The following is a 23,611-nucleotide window of genomic DNA, read 5'->3' as shown; positions in this document are numbered from 1 at the left end:
TGCCACTTGAAGTCCTCTGCTCTCATTGGCTGAACCTCTTCACCATTCACTAGACGTTTCAGTGGACGGGGAAGGCGGGTCCTGCTGGAACTCAATCCTAAATTAATAAAAATGACAGTGGAAACAGTGCACAACAGCCTCAGGTAAGTCATAATCTTAAAAGTTTTCTTAACGTAGGGATTTGTCATGAAACACATTAAATGAATGGAGATGTTTAAAGATGCACGGTCCTCTACATTATGCTAATTAGCCCCGTTGATGACATGAGAAGCTCAGCAACAAGTTAGCATAAGGCCACCCTTAAGCCAAATGTACGATTAAAGGAGTCACGTTTGCTATTTGGTTTACATTTGTATAAAAATTAACCCCTTTTTTCAGGACAGGCAGTTTTACTGGATTTATTGGACAGACCAGGTATTTTCACATTTTCCTCATATGATCATCAAATGTGTCATTAATATAGAAATAAATCAGATTGTTGTCAGTCAGTTAGTTTGCAAAGCAGTTTATTAATATAGATTTGTTTCTGATTCGCTGAAGAGTTCATGCCAGCATTCCATTAGTAACTAATTCTGTCTTCTTCTGTTGTTCTATTGATTCTTTTCCGCTGATGTCAGAAGAGCCTGACAATAACCCATCACGTCCCCGTGTAAGTGATATTGAGGCATTCCTAGAGAAATGAAAAACAGAAATGTTTATTTCATATCAAATATTTGTTTGTCCATATTCATTATTGATGCTTTCTAAATGAATATTTCACCCGATAGAACATACTCAGACATCAGCTGACAGAAAGTCTTCTTGACAAACTGCAAGCGGCTTTGAGTCAACAACCAATCAACTTGGATTATATGGACTTTCTACACGCCATGATCTTATTCTATTTAGGTCATTTTACGACCAGAGGCCGACAGAGGCACTGTACAACCTACATGAACCTGTCCAATGTGACCTTACTGCCAACTTGATACCGGTTGTGAAACTGGAAATGGAAACATGAAATTATTGAGAAAGAAAAACCTGAATATTTGCGAGACACACACCTCCCAGTCCCTTGCATTGCTAAATGTCTGGGTGTGTCAGAAAGAACCACTTGCAGGAGAATGCAAGAATTTGGGTTATCTGCAAGAGGAACATACAGCACAATGAGTGACCAAGAACTACACAATGTTATTTCTCGAATAAAGCAACAGATGCCAAATGCAGGGTATTGAATGGTTAGGGGCCTTTTAGTGTCAATGGGCATCCACAATCCAGTGGAATAGACTGATGGCTTCTATGCATCGAGTTGACGCTGCTGGGATCCTCACAAGGCTGACAAACCTAGGATGTGTCATTCAAAAGATGTTATTCAGTCAGAGGCCCTCTCACCTTTGTCCATGTCGAAGTAGGTGGCTTTTCAGAGTTATTATGAATGCCCCTGTTGATTGTGAAAATAATTGTAGTTTTACACTGTGCTTATTGTGCTTTCCTTTCCTTTAATAGATGCAACATTGTGATATTCGGTGGTGTGGCTGGTTACTCAAGGAAGGTAAAGAGAAAGTTTAAAAACAATGTAAAACCATAAAGCATATAAATAAGTGATTTCTCTCTGCAAAGATTTTGTATCTGGATGCTGACACAAGCAACAAAGCATCAACTGCATTCTCACTCTTCTTGAGGGCATCCCAGATTCACCGTGTGAACTAGGTTTGTACATATTCTTGGAAACAAGAATAAATAATAAACTGGAGATTAGTGTTTAATGTTCTTCAACCTGATATTACTGATTGACTACTGATTGAGATTGTCTCCCTCTTAAGGGTTAGAGGTGATCACGGAGTTGAGAATGTGGATGTGTGGATTCATGTTTGCCACTCGAGGAACAGGAAGGGCAAGCTTCATCTCCGGGAAAGTGTCCACAATCAGAGGTTGTTCTTCTTGTGGCTGCTTTCCACAAAGTCTTGATGTAATGCAAATTTCTTTACAGAATAAAGCGCCTTTGGCGTGGCGTCTGGGCTGCAGTCACCAGCAAATATTATGACGTTCTTCATACTTTGGAGGAAGATGGTTTCTTGATGGATGGAATAACCATCCTCTTCGAACAGAAGAGGGTTTCACTCCAGAACAGCTTTGGTGTGTGGCACATCTACAAAATCTTCAGGAGCGGGAAAGACTTGAGATAAAAGAATATTCACATGTATCTTGTCTTATACATGTACATGTATTAATCTTTTATACTTGCAATTGCAGGCCTGATTGATATCTGTCCAGATGTCTGCCATTCCTAGAAAAGAAAATAGTGACGCAGATGATAATTTTGTGAAAAGAAGCAAAAGACAAGAAGAATTCATACTTATTTTTTTCTTTGCAGGAACTCCAAGATCCAGGCATCGACTGGGAGTGTGCTGTACAGCAACTTGACACTCGTGAGGCACTTGTGGTTCCAGAATGCGAACGCCCACTGAACAATGAAGTTCTGGGAGAACTTCAAAGAAGGATCAATCCCCTTACAGAGTCTCAAACATGTGGTCGAGACTTGTATTTCCAGTTTTTAGAAGCTATGCGAAACAGTGAAAATCATAACATACCATAAAGTAATTTGGAAAATAAGGCATTTTAGGCAATATTATGAACAATGGATCAATTCTGCATTGAGAAGAACTTTAATTTAGAGGAGCAGCATGTGACTGAAATCAAAACATTATCAAAATGTATCAAAACATTAACTACATTTTCATTTTCCCCATTAATAAATTGAAGCTGGCAGTGAGGGGAGCAATTTTAGCTCTTCCTAGACGATTATGAGCTTAGTTAACTAATTTCAAAATGTTTTACCGGATTATGTCATCTTTATTTTCCAAAGTGATTTGCCTTGTGAAGCCACAGCTAATAATTTCATCTCCACACAACAGCAGTGATTGTGCATCTTCACTGCTCTCCACCTTGTAAATGAATATGAAAATTAGACAAAGGCGCATTGAACCTCATAAAGTGGATGAAAGACTGCCTTCTTGAGTTAAAGGTGGGACTCTGAATCCGTCACATCCTCCTTGCACAGTGAACTATAATTCACTTCACCACTGCAGATGAACTGACAGCACCACTCTTTCAGGAAAGCAGGTGGTGGGCCACCTTGTGCAATGCTCACAGCCACAACAATTCTGTAGATAACCTGAAATTGTCGTACTTGGGATTTTTTTCCAGGACTATCAGCGCCTTCGAAGAACCTTTCCTCTATCCCATGAGTCATTTCTAGAAATAGAGAAAAGTAAATTTTCTCATTAAAGATGCTACCATTACTTACTTTTAGTATTCTTTAAAATGTGATTCATATTCCGAGACTATAACATAGTACAACACATTTTATGAAGCGTAACTTTCCAATTACTGACTATTACTAATCACATCTGTCAGAAACTCCTTCTTCAGAGCACCAGTGTCTACACCCGCTTCTCCTATAAAAACAATCTTTAGAGCACTGGCACTAGAATATAAGGCATGCACTTCAATTCCATAGGTATATTAACGTGGATAATAATACAATCACAATTTACAAGTGCATGCATGTCCTGTTAATCTGTAATCGAATGTACCCTTTTGATTTAATTGGTGGATCATCCCCATGTCCTTCCTCCTCTATTGGTGAACAATGCTTTATGTCATCTAAACACATGACGCATGAAATACATTAACTGATCAGTAAGACAACTAGTTGGTGAAAATGAATTACTACCTCTCTCCACAAAGGCCAGCACGGACAGAAATGTCATCACCTGGAAATGCTTTGCAGCAAATAGGGCAAGTAACCAGTACCTTAAAGAAAGACAGGGTGTCTATGAAGAATTTTAAAGTTGCGTTGTGTCACTGTTCAGCAGTGATCCGATTTGCTCAGTTGACTTGCAATACAGATGTTGTTATAAGTCAACTGACAGTGATCAGAAAACTATTTGGTCTCACCTCATCAATTATCACTGACTGTTCTCCCTCACATTTCTTCACATGCATCGCAAGAACATGTAGAGGCATGACTTGATTGCTCTGGTTTGCATTTGTTTTTTGGCATCTTTGCAAAGTGGTGAGAGTCCAGAGGTAGAGGAGTGGTGTCCAAGGTGTCTTGGATTGGCACAATATAAAAAATAGCTTTACCACCTCCTGACATAGCTCGCAAAGCTTTCACGCTGTAACCCTCTGCTTCAGGAGGGATGACCGTGAGTTTTTGTCGGCCACTGCCACCTGCATAATATGTTGAGTCAACCAACGTTCATTAAGGACAAATATAACAACAGAAACAATTCACCACCTGTTGCTTTATGTAGCAGCCATCCACTAAGAAGCTGTTCCATTTTTGGGAAAGCCTCGCTCAGAAGCCTTGAAATCTATAAAAATAAAGATAGAAATGTTGCTTCAGAATTCTTTTTACTACAGCAATGGGGGGGTGGGAGGGACACATCTCTGCATGGTCACCGTCGTCTGGAAAAGATACTGTTTGCTTTCCAAGTCCAGCCTGAAGAAGTTCTAGCTCCTCAGATGTCATAGGCGTATGTGAGGTGTTATGGGCAACAAGATAGAAGTTAAAAGCTAATTTCCTCTTTGAATTAATATGTCTGATGGGTGAACACCTTTTTTCCTTGATTAATGTTGGGTCTAAAGTACCCTGGAAATGACCTGTGGAAAAGAAGAACATTGTCATTGTGAACCATGACATGAAGCGGATACTCAAATATACCTATTAATGTTTCTGAAGTGACTGTGTGTGTATTTGTCTCTCATGCAAGAGAACAGAGAATAAAAGTACAAACATAGAAGCAATAAGAACCTGGTTAAATACTAGAGTACAAATTGCTCATGTTCAAATCTAGCAATATTAAAACAATTCTTGAAAATATAACGATTATAATATAATGCACATATACTGAATAATGCACAAATGAACATCCAACCTTGTCATTTCTTGTTGCAGGCTTGTATTAGAAGTAGTATGGACAGAAGAAGACCCTGACATTGTGTCCCTTGGAGATGGAGAGTTAGAGGACATACTGTTCAGCAGTAGTGACACAAGATTCCTGGCTGCTGACTCAACTGTGCTGCTTCCCTGAAAAAAACAAACAAAAAAAAAAAACGATATTGCATTAACTGATTTGAGACGAATGTAAACCAAATAGCAAACCTGACTCCTTTAATCGTACATTTGGCTTCAGGGCGGCCTAACTTGTTGCTGAACTTCTCATGTCATCAATGGGGCTAATTAGCATAATGTAGAGGACCGTGCATCTTTAAACATCTGGATTCATTTTATGTGTTTCATAACAAATCCCTACGTGAAGAAAACTTTCAAGATTATGACTTTCCTGAGGATTTTGTGCGCTGTTTCCACTGTCTTGCGCCATTTTTATGAATGAAAATGAAATGAAATCCAGAGACTCAGAGTCGACCAATGTCATTGTCAAAGGTTTCCAGTATTAAAAATAGAAAAACACTCACATTCACTCAGGCAGCGCTAATGCTACGACCCGGCATCAGTTAGGGACCATAAACAAATTCTATATTCATGAAATCTTCAATAAGGCAAAAAAACCTACCATTTTAGAAGAGAGAATTGTGAAATGTTTTTCATCAAACAAGATGAAGGACTGACTTTGTATCATGATTTCAAGAATAGAATATGACTAAATGAACATTTGAGATACAGCAGACAGACGGCTAAATTTTACCCCCAAGTAAAATGACCAGGTTCTACAAGGGACATGAAACATTGAATTTCTGATCCATACTCTTAGTTAACTATTATGTTGAAACAACAAATGATGTTGGAGACAAACTCCACCAATGATTCTCATCATAAACAGTTTCAAATAGAGGGTGCAGTGTGTCCAACACTTGGAATAGAATTAAAATGTATTTATTGTGATAGTTATCGTTGTTGCAGAAATTACAACATCTGTCGTCCATATTGCCCATCCTGTGTCTGCAGTCTACGGTTTGGCCAAGTGCTACAGTAATTCTGAGCACATTTTACGAGAGGGGACAAGTTTGACTACAAAACTGGAGATTCCCATGTTTCTGTGCCTCACCATTTGGCCACGATCACTGTTTAGAAACGCAAAACCAACTTTTTTTTTCCTCTGCTCCACTCTAACCAGCTTAATTGCCCACTAACTTTTTGATTTTTTTTTTTTTATCTCGGGATCTTTGAGCCCGTTTTGTGGGCGACACGACTTGGCTTAGAGGGTGAGTGTGGCTCCGTTTTGCGCTTTTCGCAGAATTTCTAGGCCAAAGTTTGAGGGAGCTGCGAGCAGTTGAAATAGAGACAAGTTTCTGGAGTGGGGAATCCTCTTCTCATTTATTTTCAATGGAAAAAAATTGGTAAAACCTGGAATATCTCTGGAATTCTGGCACCTAAGTCTGAGAAAAGTAATAGCAGGCGATTCCTGGTCAGGCCGTACGTTTTGGACTCAAACTGTATCTACGACGAAAGCTCTGAGGAGTAGCGTGCCGATAATGTAAACAAAATGACGGAATATTCACGATAATGTACTAAGTTGCATTCACGATAATAAGTTGAGTGTATGTCAGCATGTGGCTCCACAGTTAAAACACTAAAGAGTTATTCAACCTTCATAAGCTTTCACATGCTGGCGTGAAAGCGGAGCCAATGTAATCAATGTAATCACCAGAACATGTAGAGGCATGACTTGATTGCACTGGTTTCTTTTTTGGCATCTTTGCAAAGTGGTGAGAGTCCAGAGGAAGAGGAGTGGTGTCCAAGGTCTCTTGGATTGGCACAATATAAAAAATAGCTTTACCACCTCCTGACATAGCTCGCAAAGCTTTCACGCTGTAACCTTCTGCTTCAGGAGGGATGACCGTGAGTTTTTGTCGGCCACTGCCACCTGCATAATATGGTGAGTCAATGTTCATTGAGGACAAATATAACAAACATTTCACCACCTGTTGCTTTATTTAGCAGCCATCCACTAAGAAGCTGTTCCATTTTTGGGAAAGCCTCACTCAGAAGCCTTGAAATCTATAAAAACGATAGAAATGTTGCTCCAGAATTCTTTTTACTACAGTGCTTTTTACTTTTAAACATGCTGCTGTCACGGTACGAGGGACGAGGGAACTAAAGACCACGTATAGAGGACGTGGAAACTGAAGGTCACGTATAGAAGATAGGCACAGGAAAGCAGGAACGCGTTACAAATAATATTTTAATAATTAACAAATAACAGAAACACAACAGAAAACGTCACCGAACCGGGAGAAAACTAACTTAATTACAAATTAAATCAGGAAGCACAAGGAAAAGAGGAAGAAAACTGAAACACTAACTCATGCACTTCAGTTCAAACACAGAGAAATCCAAAAAGCTAGCCAACAGAACAGGAGACCGAAAACAAGAAGAACCAGGAGTTAAACGAGCTAGCTAGCACACAGAACAAGAAGCCGAACACAGGGAGAGACACGAGAACCAGGAGTTACCATGGGGAACGAGAGGAGTCCAAAATCACAGGAACCAGAGGAAACATCACAGGGAAACATGGAAACACACAGGGACTAGGAGAACTGGCAGGAAACAAAGACAACGATCTGGCACACGTTGCTGGAGCCCAGGTGTTTTTGAAGACAGTTCGTCAGGGGTTAATCGGCTCCAGCTGTGTGCCAAAGGAACAGAGGGAGAAACGCAAAACATGGCTCAGGGACACTGCGGCGCCATGACAGCTGCGAACGTCTAATCACCATTACTTCTTCAATGAGGAAGCGGAAGGTTTTGTCAGAGGACACAAAAAAAGAATCAAGGATCAACATTGGCTCCGCTTTCACACGCTGGCGTGAGCTCAGAGATGAGTAGGATTTTCTTGGCCTTGGCGTTGTTGCCGCTGGACAAGTAAGTAGTTTTCAGAGTTCTGACACAAATAGCTTTGTAACTAACAAGAAAAGGGCAGCCACACTCTTGCTGGTCTTACCGTGTGAGTTTGTATTTTACGTGACACTAGTTTCCCATGATTTTTGTGTAATGGTTTCTGTAAACGTTTTTTTGTTTTTGTTGTTGTGTTTTTATTGATTTGACTGCAGTGATTGCAAATAAGTCAAATCATATTGCTTGCGCTAAATAACCAGTACAGTACCGGTGTGCAATGTGATTTTTCATGGTCCTGCTTATCAATAGCACCTTGCCCCGAGTGTGGCTGTTTAAAAGTTGACGTTTATTAATTCAGTCTGGAAGGGTCTGTTTGTACTGCAATTCATTGGCATCAATCAATTCACTTTGAAGGTCTGAACTAACAATTTCAGTTAGCCAGTAAACTTGAAGTCATTCTGATAAAACATTTTTATAATTGCAATTTGTCTCTCTCTCACACACAAACTTTTTTTTCACATGTTATTTTGCTAATTGTTTGTTTTATGTTATAATTATGTAGTATATACACACAGGTTACATTTTATAACATTGTGTAATGTTCATTTAGTGCCTGTATTTCCACTGTGTATTAATTAGTGTTTCTCTTGTAATGCTTTTTATCAACATTCATTTCTAACATGCTACTTCTACTAACTTCTACTAACTTAACTTCTACTCTTCACAAGCAACACCTGCAACCACTGCAGACCATAGTTTCCAGCTTTACTGATGAGTCGGACCATATTGGGTACTTTGTGTTGTCTAGGGCTTGTATGTGTTTGTTTTGGGCAATGTTTAGTGATTTTCAAAGTGATCTCTTTTCTGTCGTGATTCAGGGTGTCCTCAAAATGTTGAGGCCAGGTGTGTTTCTGTCAATCAATGCTGTGGTATTTTTAGTTGATGGTGTGAGAACAGTCTGACATCTTGCCTTGGATCAGGCACATTGTGAACCATTTCTGCTACTGTGCTAAACATCATCCTCTGTCGTGCATTTCTGTTGGAAATAAATTGTTGTAAACTGAGGCATAGTTTCATTGTGACACCAACATTCACATAATTTGTAGTTATCTAGATCAAGTGGCATGCTATTATACACATGTTTGTTACTAGTATACATGGGCCACCGGATCTTATGAATATGAGCCACTGGGTGATGATACCCAGGAAAAAAAACATGGATTAAACTAGATAATTCTGATCTATTTTCTGGGATTTTTCTGTTGCTTTACATGGAAGTTTATTTATCTCTCAGATGTGTGACTGCAGGTTCAGCAGCTCAACAGGCTCTTGTTGCCATTGTCCTCGACAAGCGGTGGTTGAAGAATCTGACGAAGTTCATCAACTTGGGGGATGCTTTTCTGCCCTAATTTCAGTATTTTTATAATGACAATGGTGTACATTTTGCTTTTATATCAAATGTCTATCTAATTAATTGCACTCTGCACTGTATATAATGATGTGTGTGTTTGTTTTCAACAGAGCAACTTCTGACTAGGGCTGAATGATTAATTGCATTTGGGATTATACCGCAGTATGATAAAACGTGATTTTCTAAACGTAAGGCTGCGATTTGACTGGTCACGTGACTTCCATGTTAGTGGAGCAATGTAACGGTGAGCGTTTAGCCATTGAGCTATAAATTACGGCTTTAGCCTTCTATACTATGGCGGCCTCAGGCGCAACAGTAGCTGACACCAGTGAAACTGAAAGTTTGTTACCAAAGAGGGGCAGCGCGTCAGTTGTGTCGAATTATTTCGGATTTAAAAAGGGAGATGCTGCGCAACATCGAGTATTTTGCAAAACCTGCCTTGCTGCTGTTGCAACCTCACAAGGTAACACCACAAATCTTTTGCAGCACTTAAAAATAAACCACAAAGCCATGTATGATAATTGCATGGCAAAAATGCCAGTGAGTGCTTCATCTTCAAGTAAGCAAAGTAGGCCTACCAGCTGACAAGGATCACTGACCGAACTGTTTGAATCCATAACTCCTTATGAACGGAATTCGAAAACGACACGCGGAAGAGTTAATAGCGAAAGATTTGATGCCTGTTTGTATAGTGACTAAGCCTGGGTTTACGGCTTTGATAAGCACTTTGGAAAAGCGGTATAAAATTCCCTCACGCACGCATTTTAGCCAGGTAGCCATACCTGAGCTATACAAAAAAATGCAGACAGAAAGTAGCAGCAGAGATGAAAACTGTGGAGTTTTTTGCAACAACTACAGATCTGTGGTCAAGCCGTATAGCGGAGCCATACCTAAGTCTAACGGTACACTACATTGATGAAGACTTAAATCTCAAAGCTCGCTGTCTTCAAGCGTCCTACTTCCCGGATGACCACACCGGGGAAAACATTGCAGCTGGCTTGAGAGAGGGCCTTGCTAGCTGGGGTCTACAAGAAGAAAACCACGACTGCATAACGACGGACAACGCATCAAATACGGTGTTGGCAGCAGAGCTAAATGAATGGACCAGACTTCAGTGTTTTGGGCATCAATTACATCTTGCCATCGGTACATAAAATTAGTATCTTGATGTATATTTTGGCGCGTGTACAGTCAATGTGTGTGGGAGTGAGACTGTGTGTGCGAGCTGGGACAAAAATCTCTCTTCAGTGCTGGGGGGACAATAAACACAAAACAGTAAAATTTCAGAGAGTAATTCGTTTATTTTATAAAATAAATGCTATATTTTTGCTGTGTTGTTTTGATTCCCTCAAATGTCTTATATAGTTATATTAAATAATAGCTCTTAGTAATTGTTCCTTTTTAGTCCAAATCCTACCTGTCTACACCTTTGTTTATGCTCAATTTATGCTGGACAGTGTCAGCTACCATTTTTGACCTCACAGACTTCTTTCTTATCTCACTATTAACTCTAGTCTTACTACCACAACAGCAGCTTTCAAAAACTGAGAGCTCAAAAAAAGTTCTAAAACTAGAAAAAAAAAAAATTCATTGAATAACCAGACTACATTAGACAATTCTTCATGCATATGCTTTTATTAAACTGTCAAAAAGAAAACAAACACAATCTGATTTTGTTAAAAATAAAACCTTAAATTCACAAACCCTTTAAACTAAATATCTACTGTAAAATCATGCGGCTTGTGTAAAATAAAACTGTATAGTCTTTTAATTGGAGGAATATAAGGAGTGGGAATTCAGTCAAAACTTCTGCAAACAACTTTGTAGAATGGGGGAGTCCTTGTATTTGTCCTTGTATTTTTTGTATGACAGGACATGCACTTAAAGATGACAGAGTGTCAAGAGCAATTGGGCTGTGCAAGAAAGTGGTGGGGCACTTCTCTCACAGCTGGAAGAAGAAGGCAGCAATGATTGAAGCCCAAAGAGAGCTCAAACTTCCTGAGCACAGCCTCGTCACTGAGTGTCCAACAAGATGGGGATCTAAAGAAATGATGATTGCCAGGGTGCTTGGGCGGCTCAATGCCATATCTCAAGTTCTGTCAGGTGACGATATGCACGCACCCTGATCCCAACCTAGCAGGATATTGAGATGCTGGAGTCTGTTCACAAGGCACTGCATCCTCTTCTGGACTTCACAGATGCTCTATCTGGACAGGAGTATGTGAGCACCTCATACCTCAAGCCAGTTCTTCACCTTCTGTCCACATCAGACCTGGCTGAAGATCAAGAGGACACTGACCTGACTAGGTCAATCAAAACCAAGGTCCTGGCATACCTTTATGATAAGTACAGTGACCCCAGCACCCAGCAGCTTTTGGATGTTGCATCCCTCCTGGACCCCTGTTTCAAAACCCAGTATATCACTGTTGACAACGTCCCTAACATCAAGACCTGAATCAAGATAGAAATGCTGGAATCAGCATGGCGTGCTTATAACCAGGTTAGTAACAATTATCTAACTATATCACTAACATACTTTGATTTTATTTATCTATAATCTAACTTCAATACTAATTGCTATTTTTGTATCTGGTGGAAGAGGTCCCGTACTGAAACCACTCTAGGCTCGCAAAGTGCTCAGCCACCTGGGGAAAAGGTGAAAAAGTTTCTTGGCAGCTTCTTCAAGACTGCTGTGGCCTCTCCTACTTCTCCCATGCAGCTTGAAGATGTAACTGAGGCAGAGTTAAACAGTTACCTCATGACCCCTACCATGGACTGAGAAGAGGACCCCTTGGCCTGGTGGAACGTGCACAGAATTTTTCCACGACTGTGCATCATGGCCCGCAAGTATCTCTGTGTACCTGCCACAAGTGCTCCCGCAGAGCGTCTTTTTGGTGCTGAAGGGAATATAGTGACTTGCACCTGCTCGTCTTTTAAACCAGAGAAAGTGGACATGCTGGTTTTCCTTGCAAAAAATCTGTGAGTTTCTGAGAATTATACAAAAGAAACTGTGGCCGACACAGCCATAGTCATTTTCCAATCCAGTTTGTTGTGTGCTGCTGTTCCTGGGTGAATAGAACATATTAGTATTCAAAATGTTACTTTCCTTCTTAAGATTAATAAGAACATACAGTTGAGTTTGTGTTAATCGAGACTTTCATTCATTTATCTAAAAAATGTTGGTTGAATCCGGTATTTGTTCTCCTTACCTTTCTTGCATTATTGTATGTGTGATGTTACTGACTGGACAGAAATATGTTTATTTTTTATATTAGTTTATTTTATCCATTTATTACATTTTTTTATTACTATTTATAGGCTGTTTATGTTCAGACAGTGCTTAAAAAATGCAGTCTACCTTCACATGAAGAGTTGGACGTCTTAGAGTGGTAAAGCCATATGTTGGATTGCATTATTGTTGTAATATGCACTTTAGTTTGTGTGATTTATCACAGACCTACAGTATACTCATGTTTACACAACACGTGTCATATTTTGTCGAAGTATTTAGTAAGTCTAGAATTGTAACTGAAGTAGACAAATTAACCATCTTTCATTTTAATTCATGCTTCATTTGCCTTTATCTTAACATAAGAATAGCCTACAAGGGAGAACAATTATATATACTAAATCACATATAGTTTATTATAATACAGATTGATTTATTAGTTGTGTTTGTTGTAAAATACATGAGAAGAGGACCTTGAAAAATAATCGCATATTTAATTGCAATCGCAATATTGAGAGAAAAAAATCGCAATTAGATTATTTCCAAAATCGTTCAGCCCCACTTCTGACCAAGAAAACCAAAATCACTTACTCGTGTACTGTAGGAGCATTTCAATAGTCCCCCCCCCCCGTCACAGTTCCAGCCGACTTACAGCTGGAGTGACCCCCCTCTTCTTGAGGGAGTGTCTTTAAATAATGTAAACCCCACTTACTCATTGCACTACGAGGTGTGAACTGAAGGTGGCTCTTTCTCTCACACAAAGCCAAGAGTGACTAGTGAAAGCTGGTCTCACACCAAGTTCGGTTGCGATTTGAGACAACTCCAGAGTGTGATTGTGTGATCTGTAGCTTTTGATTTGAATTAAAAAGTTCAATGTGCCGTTGTTTTATTTTTTTATTTGTGCCGAGCTGTGCTTAGCGCGCACGCTTTGTGCATTGAGGAACCCGATTTTGCGACTCATGGCTGTCAAATCCATACAGGTACAGTCACGTGTTATTTTGTTTGGTATGCGATCCGCAGAAAGGTACAGTTCGATTATTGAAATCGCTGAGGGCCAAATGTGTCCACGCGCCTCCCTGTGGATAAACAAGTCATTGCAGCTCAGGCTGTTTATGAGCGGGATTAAATTACCGCTGTGGAGCTGCAGGGGTCCATGGAAGGAGCGGTCATGTACCAGTCACAAACCTTTCACTAATCTTTCATGGAGCCACCATGGACAGCCGGGAACTTTTGAACTGCTTCATCTGTGATGAATGAATAATGATGAGGGTCCACAGCATGTCCTTAATATCAAACGACGGGCCAGGTAGTTACTGGTGTGTTGCGGGCACATCAATTACACTAACACAGAACAGTACAGGTGCCACAAGACGACATTGTTGTAGATTATTATTGTATAATATATAATATTTACAAATCTACAAGATGTATGATGACTTCGAATTGAAGAGCCATTTGTATCTTTACAATCATAACAACGTCTAGAACATGAATCAACGATGGCTGTTTATTTCAGCTGTACACCATATAATTACATATAAGGGATGGACAAAAAAAGTTATCACGATAAATTTTGTAATTTCAGCGATTACAGTAATTATCACGATAAAACCATTTTCATTTTATTCCATGTGTTGGACGCTACAGTCTCTCTTGAAACTGTTATAATTAAAACTTATTAGTGGAGTTTGTCTGCAACATCATTATTTATTTATGTTTAAATAGAATAGTTAACAGTGTAAGAAATATTAGAAATAATTTGAATAAATGATCATTTAGTCATATTCTATTCTTGAAGTAACTATCCAAACTTGTTCTTTGTCTTGTGTAATGAAAGACCTTTTCACAATTCTCTGTCCTAAAATGGTTATTTGTCATTGCGTTATTGACGATTTCAGTAATACTTGGACCGCTTGAGAATTTGTTGATGGTCACTAACTAATGAGACTGCAGTGAAAGAAGAGTAGTGAAAAGTTATGAAAGTCTCCCAATGAAGGAAGACTCCTGATGTTTACAGTTAACTGTCAGCGTAAATATGATACTAAATAAAATTAAAACAAAACATTATTTTTCTGCAGTCCACAATCTGTCCACCATGCATCTTATTTACAAGTGACTCATGGTACATTATGCCCATTGCAAAACATTTTAGATAAAAAATAATAAATCCATATACAAATAAACTTGAAAAAAGCAACAAGATCAGACGTACAAATTAAAATGCTGAGAGTTGATTGGAAGTCTGCTGGTAGCTGACTGGGATGTGAACTTATGAATGGATACTATTGTATATAACATTGTAACGAACAAAAATATTCTGACATCAATATTTGGGAATATAATTTTCCCCCTTCCGTTAATTGTATCTGCACTTTGGTCTAGAAAGTCAGTATCAGTTTTTGTGTTTTGTACAGGCAACATTTATGACAATGGGTTAATATTGTTCACTGGTCCATGCGACTGAATGTTTAACTCATAGTATTGAGTGACACTGTTGTTTCGAAAGTTGAGTCATTTTTTTAGAGCGGGTCATGCAGAACAATAGATGCTTATTTCACCTGACATTGTTCGATCTACTCTCCCTTCTCTTAAGTCATTGCTCAACCACTTACATGCATAGTGAAGGGTTGCCCGTGAAACAGCAGAATGGATAGAAATGTAGTCAATATTTTGTCTTTTTTGTGGTTGTGGTGTGATCTGCTGTAGATTGAACAATTTTCAGGAATTAACTGAGTAAGATAAGATTTAAAGGATACCTATCCTGCTGATAAAGCGTCTTTTGAAATATTAGACCTGTGCAGTGACGTGCTGTGAGGTTTATGGCTGGTGAGGCACTGACTTCATAACAATCAGATTTACAAACACATGAACCCTACAGAGTTGCCTATTCACCATTTGATTGGCAGCAGTTAACGGGTTATGTTGAAAATCTCACGTCAGCTTTTTGACATACAAACTGTATTATACAAAAAAGCACAAAAAACAAACTACAGCAACAAAAAACGTTGTTATGGTGTTACCTTTTTGCTGTTTGGCGAGGAAGCACGTGGCATTAAGTAGATCTTTTAAAATCTCCCGGTTCTCTTTTACCTTGGCAATGTGGATGCCGATAATGAGTCCCCGCTGTTCATCCAAAGCCAAGTCTATCTTGGACAACCACAACATTTTTAGTGTGATCTGACTTTGAATGTGAAGTGGTCGACCGCTCATGTTTTGAGAGGCTTCTCTGCAAATTCTTCAGGTCACAATATCCCATCTGAGTCAAGACATTGTCACAAGATGAGAAAAGAAGACAGGAAAACCATAATGGGACATGTTGGCTATGTGGACATCCACACACAGGTTTTCTTGCTGATTTGTCTAAGTGGCTACCAGTTCTGTCACAAAATTCGGAAACCGTTGGCAGCATATGTGGCCATGGAGAAGCTGCCAGTCATGTCTGAGGGATTGTGCAGGGCTGCCAGCACTCAGACTCAAACGTTAGTTGAGCTAAGCCGCTTGCTGGAGGCCATTTCTGAACACCTTCGCAAAGTGGATAACAATGTCAGCTCGGCTTGGCTGAATCTGACCATCGAATTCGGACAAGCCACCCGGAGACTCAGAGAGACTCAAGGGCAGATGGAAAATTCCAGCATCAGCCTGACCCAAAACCAGCTATCTTTATTGGCTCCCAGATACAACCGGCAACCCCAGGTCGCTCAACTCTCCTGGAAGTTTTGCAGACAAGCCGCTCCGCCCCCGCCTCCCTTTCCTTTAGTGACTCTTCACCCTTGGCTTTCACCCCCCCGTCTTTGGCCCCCACTGTGCCTCCCTCCCTCTCAGGGCAGAAAAATGGCTGCGCCTATATGGCAGCAGCTACCCTTCCGATATCTGCACTGGGAGTCCTCCCTTAGGTTGGAGCACTTACTGTCACTCCCATTGTTTATGTTCTGCCACCAGCCTCTATTCTTCTTCGCGTTCCCCTCCTCCAGTCCCCCCCGACCTCTCACAAGTCCCCTCCTGCTACCATGATCTGGGAAGGTGCTTAGTAAAGTCCAAGCCCATTCCCTCCCTTCCTTTGTCCATATGACTGTGCTATTGATTTGGTTTGTGGGGCTCCTCTCCCCCCGAACAGACTATACATCAGCTCTTGAAAGATGCATGAATGAATCCCTAACAGCAGGTCTGAGCCGTCCTTCCTCCACTCCTCTGGGAGCAGGTTTCTTTTTTGTTAATAAGAAGGACAAAACTCTTCGCCCCTGTATCAACTGCCGCAGTCTCAACCAGATTACTATCTAAAATTAGTATCCCCTTCCTCTTATCAACCCAGCGTTTGAACCACTAAATCAGGCCACAATCTTCTCCAAACTCGATCTCCAAAATGCCTATCGCTTGCTTTGCATATGAGGGAGACGAGTGGAAGACTGCTTTTAAGACACCCCTGGGACACTTTAGTATTGGGTCATGCCTTTTGGTTTTGCTAACACTCAGGACGTTTTTCAAACGTAAGTTAACGATGTTCTCAGAGACATGATCAATCATTTATTGTATGTGTATCTGGATGATTTTCCCGAGGGGGCAGGAGGAACACCAGGAACACGTACGACTAATCTTTCAGAGGCTGTTCACAAATTCAACAGTCTGACGGCCAAGGGGAAGAAGCTGTTCCTGTGACAGGAGGTTCGTCTGCAGTTGTAGTTTTCGTTGCTGCCTCAGGAAGAACATTCTCTGCTGGGCCTTCCTGAGGAGGGACCTGATGGTTGGCTCCCATTTGAGGTCCTCAGTGATGGTGGTTCCTAGGAAGTAGAAGGAGTCTACAATAGGAATGGGTAAACCAGCCAACATGGGGGGGGGTGGCTGCACCAGGACACCAGCCGCTCCTGTAAGCCGACTCATCTCCATCTGAGATGAGCCCGATGATGGGGTGTCATCCGCAAACTTGAGCTGGAAGAATCATGTTAAAGGCAGAGCTGAAGTCTACAAACAGGATCCTGGCGTAGGTTCCTGGGCAATCCAGATGCTGCAGAAGGAAATGAAGGGCTTGGTTCACTGCATCGTCCACGGATCTGTCGGCAAACTGCAATGAGTCCAGGTGAGAAGCATTGATAGATTTCAGGTGAGAGAGAACCAGGCGCTCAAAGGACTTTATGACTACAGACGTCAGTGCCACCGGTCTGTAATCATTCAGTCCTGTGATCCTGGCTCTCTTGGGAACAGGAATGATGAGGACTTAAAGCAGGCAGGAGCATGACAGGACACCATGGAAGCATTGAAGATGTCCATGAACACTGGAGCAAGCTCAGTAGCACAATGCTTCAGGATGGCAGGGGAAACTCTGTCCGGACCCGCAGTCTTCCGAAGGTTCAGCTTCCTGAACTGAGTGAGCACGTCCTGCTCCATGATGTCAAGAGAGAGAGGGGGGAGGTGAGTGGGTGGCTCATCAAAAGTGACTGTGATCGACTTTGCTGTCTCAGTGACATCATTCGTCTTAGTTGTGTCACTAAGAGACAGCATAGTCCTTTTTTGTAAAGTGGAACATGGGGCTGGAGAGACCACAGAGGTGTTGGTGCAAAAAGGTTGCTCAAAGCGACAATAGAAGTTGTTCATGTCCTGTGCCAGAGCAAGGTTGTTCGGAGTAGGGGGGCACGTGGCTTGTAGTTAGTGACCACCTTGAGCCCTCTCCACACCGCGGCTGAGTTATTGGCTGAGAACTGCTGCGTAAGTTTCTCAGAGTATGCGGCCATAGCTTTCTTCAGCTCTCTCTGAAACCGATACTTCACCTCTTTGTAGCAGTTCCTGCCCCCACTCTTGCGAGCTGCCACCTTCTCCTGTCTGATCTGGCTGAGTTTTGCTGTGAACCAAGGTTTGTCATTAGCATAACTCACCTTGGTGCGCGTTGGAATTATGCACTCTTCACAGTAGCTGATCCATGAAGTCACAGTGTCTGTACTTTATACTCATCCAGATTATTGGTAGCAGCCCTGAACACCTCCCAGTCAGTGGTCTCCATACAAGACTGCTTTAGCTTCACTTGTCCAGATCCTCGTGCTCCTCACAACAGGCTTTGCCAGCTTCAGTTTCTGCTTGTACGTGGGAACAAGATGAACCATCAAGTGGTCAGAGAATCCCAGTGCAGCTCGAGGGAGGGCGGTATAAGAGTTGCGGAGCGATGAGTAACAGTGATCCAGCACGCTCTGCTCTCTGGTGGGGCATTTTACCACCTGCTTGTACTTGGGAAGCTCCTCGCTCAGAGTCGCCTTGTTGAAGTCACCAAGCACAATCACAGGAGAGTCCGGGAAAGTTCGCTCCACATGCCGAACCTGATCCACGAGCGCACTCTGAGCTTCATGTACATCCACGCTGAGCGGGATATATACCGCAGCCAGAATGAATGAAGCGAACTCACGTGGGGAGTAAAATGGCTTACAGTTCACGATCAGACATTCCAGAGAGGGAGAGCAGTGCTGAAAGATCACCGTCACATCCGTACACCAGCGATCACAGTCCTCCGCCTTTGGTTTTGCCGGTGAGCTCCGGAACCCGGTCCGCGCGGTAAAGCTGGAATCCCTCCAGATGAAGCGCAGTGTCCGGGAAGAGATCGCTCAACCACGTCTCTGTGAAACACAAAACACAAGAGGAGGAAAAGTCTCTGTTCCGTCTGAACATCAGCGCCAGTTCATCCATCTTATTGCTCAGCAAGCGGACGTTGGAGAGGATTATCCAGGGAAGCGGAGTGTGCGATCTTCTTCGACGAAGGCGAACAAGCTCACCGGCACGTTTCCCTCTCCTCCTCAGTCTCTTCCGCCCAACCAAAAGGTGAACTAACTGACACCAGAAGTACTGGTAGTAAACCTGACGGAGTCATAGTCCTGATGTTCATCAACTGATCTTGTGTGTAAGTCTCCCGCTGAACTAAACTCTGATATGGGTAACCGTGAGTTGTTGGCTGTAGTCTCTGCTCTGCAGGAATGGAGGCACTGGCTAGAGAGCACTGAGATACCATTCATGGTTATTTTGGACCACAAGAACTTAACGTAGCTCCAGACCGCCAAACGCCTGAACTCACACCAGGCCCGGTGGGCCCTGTTTTTAGGGAGATTTCGTTTTTTTCATCATGTACAGACCTGGGAGTCGCAACACAAAGCCAGATGCCCTTTCTCGACTCCACGAACCCTCTGAAGCAGGACTAAAGACCATTCTACGGACATAATCTGCGTCGCCTGCTGGGACATCGAGAGGGCGGTCCTGCAAGCTCAGAAGCTTCACCCTGCTCCAAGCTCCGGTCCACCGGGTCGTTGTTTCGTCCCCGAACCCACAACACCCCAGATTATCCAGGGGGGTCATTCCTCCAAGCTTGTCTGTCATCCTGACAACGAAGACAACGATCATGACATTAGTGGACAGATTCTCTAAAATGGCACATTTCATTCCTCTGTCAAAACCCCCATCTGCACTTGAGACAACCGACTTGTTGGTACTTCACGTTTTTCGCTGACACAGCATTCTAGTCAACGTGGTCTCCGACAGAGGACCACAATTTGCATCACGAGTCTGGCGGCCCTTTGTAAAGTCCCCGGGGGCTACTCCTAGTCTAACTTCTGGTTACCACTCCCAGTCAAATGGACTCTCTGAAAGAACCAATCAAGATCTGGAGTCTGCCCTACGATTTGTGTTTGCGCAGCATCCCGCCTCCTGGTCCTCCCATCTCCCCTGGGTGGAATATGCACACTCTAACCCTTCCTCCACTGGTCGCCTACGGTTGCAAGCCTCCACTTTTTCCCTCCCAGGTGACAGAGAGCACCGCCCCCCTCGGTTAATGACCACCTTCAACGTTGCCGGGAGACCTGGTCCCACATTCTGGCTGCCCTCTCCCATTCTTCAGACCGCAATAAGCAACTATATATATATATATATATATATATATGTATATATATATATATATATAAAATATATATATAAAAATATATTTATTACTAGCCGTTCCAAATTTTGGCATGGTATACCATTTGTACTGGGGACATCCAAAGTCCCTGCCAATGTAGTAATCATATCTCTTCCTTTGCACATCACGTCGGGCTGGCTTATTTATCCCTATAGAAATGAAAACAATATCGTCATACTGGTATATTTTTGTGTATTGTTGTGTCTCGATCACTTTGTCCTCACAAAGCAAAATGACCTCACAAGAAGGTGGCTTGTCAAGACTTGGTACTCACAAGTATGGCAAAACATGCCTACACATACACACACGCAACGACAGGAATCTCTAGTCATGCCTCCCATTATCCCTGTGTGGCTAAGAAAATGAAATAAGCTCATGGTCACTGGCTTGCGCACATTTGAACATTCATTAGTGTCATAGCCAAGCCATCACAGCCTTTCAACTTTGGTTTTGTTTTGTTCGTATTTGTTTTAGGTGCACCAAAACAAATTTTTTGTGTACACTAATTTTCATATGATTTTTCAATAAGAACACAATGTATAGAAATTAAAAAAAACCTTGCACTGATAGTGGCGGAACTGGTTCCTTGTAAACATTTTTTGTTGCTGCTTTGCTAACACAGAGTTCATTCATTACTTGCGTATCACAAGAAATGTCAGTTTGTGGGTACCAACCCTTTTTCCACTCTCTCGCTTGTTGATGATGCGTAGGTTGGATGAATGTGACCTGGTTGTACAGACTGCAGTTGCATCGGACAGACATCTGATTTTTATCTCCATATGAAAGAGCTTTGGTTCGGATTTGAAAAAATCGGAATTGTACTGTTCAAATTCACTTGAAAAATAAAAAAAAAATGACATGCAGTGTCAACAATGTCATGCTTTTCGGATTTGTTGTGCTTCTTCTACGTCCTGATTATGAAGGTTGTTGCTCCAGTTGTGAATGCACTGTTCCCAGCCATGCTCTGACTACACTCCTTAGAGAAAAAGCTGTGTATTATTTTGATTTTTCTCATACTTATGCCATGGAAACTGTCTGAATGTGCACACTTGCCTCTGATTGGCTGTGATCCTGTCGCTGGTAACTGTACCACAGTCAACTTAAACTCCTTTTAACGTGAGCGCTGACATGTGACGATATTGCCACTAGTTCTAAACAATCTCTATGACAGGGACCTCATAGGTGGTGTTTATCTGAATTTTTGAGCTTGCTTGTTTTTTTCCCTGAATGGATTGCTCTCTTACTGCTGCAACCGGGAAAATTTGTTTTGTGTTGCTGTTATATCGGGGCTCTTTTCCAGCAAAACACAAAGAAGAGTTGTAGGTGTTGTATCCTAAAAATATCTTTTGAATTGACATGGAATTTTGTTTGTCTGAAGTTTGGTGCTTTCGTTTTTTTTTTTTTTTCACGCAGCTCCCTCCTCCCGCCCCCAGTGCCAAACCACTCCAGGGAGCGAAGGATTGCACAGCGTAATTGGGATCAAAATTGGTTTTGTAGACTCCATGTTTCAAAATCCTAGCTAAAAGCCTGCCAAGTGGGGACCAGGATATAAACTTTGTATAACTTCATACTGACAAAGCAATGCAGAACCTCTGTGGTGTGTATTACAAATCTAACAGTGGAACATAAGGCTATTGAGAAGTTCAAGCATTGTGCAAATATCTAGCTTTGAGTTCCTTAAGTCTGGGACATTCCTTGGCACTTACCACGTCGATATGAAAAAGTGTGGTTTGCAGATGATCGCAGAGAAATTGAGTGCTTCATGGTACTTGATACTGAATGTGAAGTGTTGCAGCTTGAGATATCTGGCTTTTACAAGGGCCATCTTTTGTGACATCACAGCATGGTAAGCAGCTTGATGTGAACTGATTTTGGCAGTCTTCATATGGAGAATCATACACTCAAACATCAACAAGTTTGGACATGGATATGAGGTGTCGCTGGCCCAGGAGAGGTCCTCTGCGAACTGCAGAAACTCCCTGGAACTAAGTACCGCTCACTCTCGCCACTGCAGAACCGTTGCATGCTGGACGTGAGCTCTCCTGAAGTTCACAACAATCTCTTTGGTCTTGTCCACATTCAGTGATTTTTCAGATTTGAAAAACCCAGAAGCATCCTCACGCAAAAACACAGGTTGGCAATGAAGGACAGTGGTACGTGAAACTTGATGTTACTGTTAGCGTGATGACTGAGTAATAGTTTCATACATATGTAAATGAATAGCATTTTAAAAGTATTTATTCCAACAACACAATTGCTTCACAATCCAGAAAAAAAATAATGACTGAACATTGCTACATGTGTGATTTACTAGAATGTGTATGATTTGTTCACCTGCTCATCATGGACTTTCAAAATTTCAGCCAAACAATCTGAAATCATCCCAGTTTTGGAAGCCTTCTGGCTGATTAACGACATCAGTTGTGGAAGATCGCAGTCAAGCTCAGCATTGAAAGTGTTGGGTAGGTTCTGCTTTGTGATCTGTTGGAGCTCTGCAAACACCTTATTGAAACAGAAAGACAATACAGCATCCTGAATAGATCATTACTCCACTCACACTTCATTGACTGCAAGTTCTTAAATTTGCTTTTTATGAGAGAATTGTCTTTTTAACACAAGAAGAGCAGGAGTCAAGAACTCAAATGCTTCACTTTTGAGAGAAGGCCAGTTAACTCAATATCTAACTCAATCACTCAAATCACTCGTGGATTGGACAACATTATAGTCCATCTGCGCAGGAACCACTTGCCATAGTCTAGTTACTTACATTGGCGTAGGAAGCTAGGTCGAAGACGGGCTTCAATAACAAGAAAGAATGTGGGTTAAACTGATTACAGGCTGCAGCTGTCTGCATTGAAGGGCATTGTGGAAGAGTTGCTCAGTGAAGGGTTTAGAGGTAAAGAATAGTGATATACTGGTTCCTGATCCTATCCATCCTGGTCACTCCCAGAGAGAACCTCAGCTACCTCCAGCTCTGCCTCCTGTCTTTTCCTCAGTTCCACTGTTTCCAAACCATACAACTTTGCTGGCCTGACCACTGTTTTGTACACCTTCTCTTTCATCCTTGCTGACACCCTTTTGTCACACATCACGACTGACACTTTTCTCCAATTACTCCATCCTGCCTGCTCCCGCTTCTTTACCTCTTTCTCACACTCTCCATCGACCTGGACAGTTGAGCCTAAGTACTTAAAATGCCCTACCTTCTTT

The 23,611-nt window shown here is 41.7% G+C and overlaps 1 protein-coding gene and 1 long non-coding RNA gene across 11 annotated transcripts in view; both read left to right on the top strand.

Moving 5' to 3' along the window:
- Positions 1–23,611, top strand: part of LOC128755059 (teneurin-3-like) — a 162,663-nt gene that overhangs the window by 3,807 nt on the left and 135,245 nt on the right. The window lies entirely within an intron of this gene.
- Positions 488–4,340, top strand: LOC128755061 (uncharacterized). 2 transcript variants are annotated; one of them, XR_008414017.1, is made up of 6 exons: positions 488–649; positions 1,486–1,531; positions 1,600–1,689; positions 1,803–1,910; positions 1,970–2,115; positions 2,354–4,340. It is a non-coding gene; the product is annotated as an uncharacterized LOC128755061 (long non-coding RNA). The 2 variants fall into 2 exon arrangements; XR_008414016.1 differs by having other exon boundaries at positions 488–1,387.

The sequence above is a fragment of the Synchiropus splendidus genome, chromosome 2, assembly GCF_027744825.2.
Source record: "Synchiropus splendidus isolate RoL2022-P1 chromosome 2, RoL_Sspl_1.0, whole genome shotgun sequence".
Classification (NCBI taxonomy): domain Eukaryota; kingdom Metazoa; phylum Chordata; class Actinopteri; order Syngnathiformes; family Callionymidae; genus Synchiropus; species Synchiropus splendidus.
Note: the sequence above shows the minus strand (reverse complement) of the source record. Positions and strands in the feature narration are given on the sequence as shown.